We start from the raw sequence: 345 nt of genomic DNA on the forward strand, positions 1-345 counted from the left end.
CTCCCAATGTTACAGGACTAAAGTGAGCTGCTCTGAAAGACTGTGAACACAATTTAAATTTCTTTTTTGTAATTTCTTCCCATGATTAAGTATCAAAAAAGGAACACACACAATGACACTGTTTTTGGCACTTAAAGAAGTGCTAGAGGCTAGGGCTGGTAAGGCCTGGCACCAGTGGCAGCTGCAGACAATTGTCAGAGTGATTCTGGGTTTAAAAAAAACAAAAGATGAGCCAGGCTCGGTGGCTCACACCTGTAATCCTAGCACTTTGGGAGGCTGAAGTGGGTGGATCACCTGAGGTCAGGAGTTCAAGACCAGCCTGGCCATCATGGTGAAACCCCATCT

The sequence above is a fragment of the Cebus imitator genome, unplaced genomic scaffold (genome assembly GCF_001604975.1).
Source record: "Cebus imitator isolate Cc_AM_T3 unplaced genomic scaffold, Cebus_imitator-1.0 Scaffold76, whole genome shotgun sequence".
Lineage (NCBI taxonomy): Eukaryota > Metazoa > Chordata > Mammalia > Primates > Cebidae > Cebus > Cebus imitator.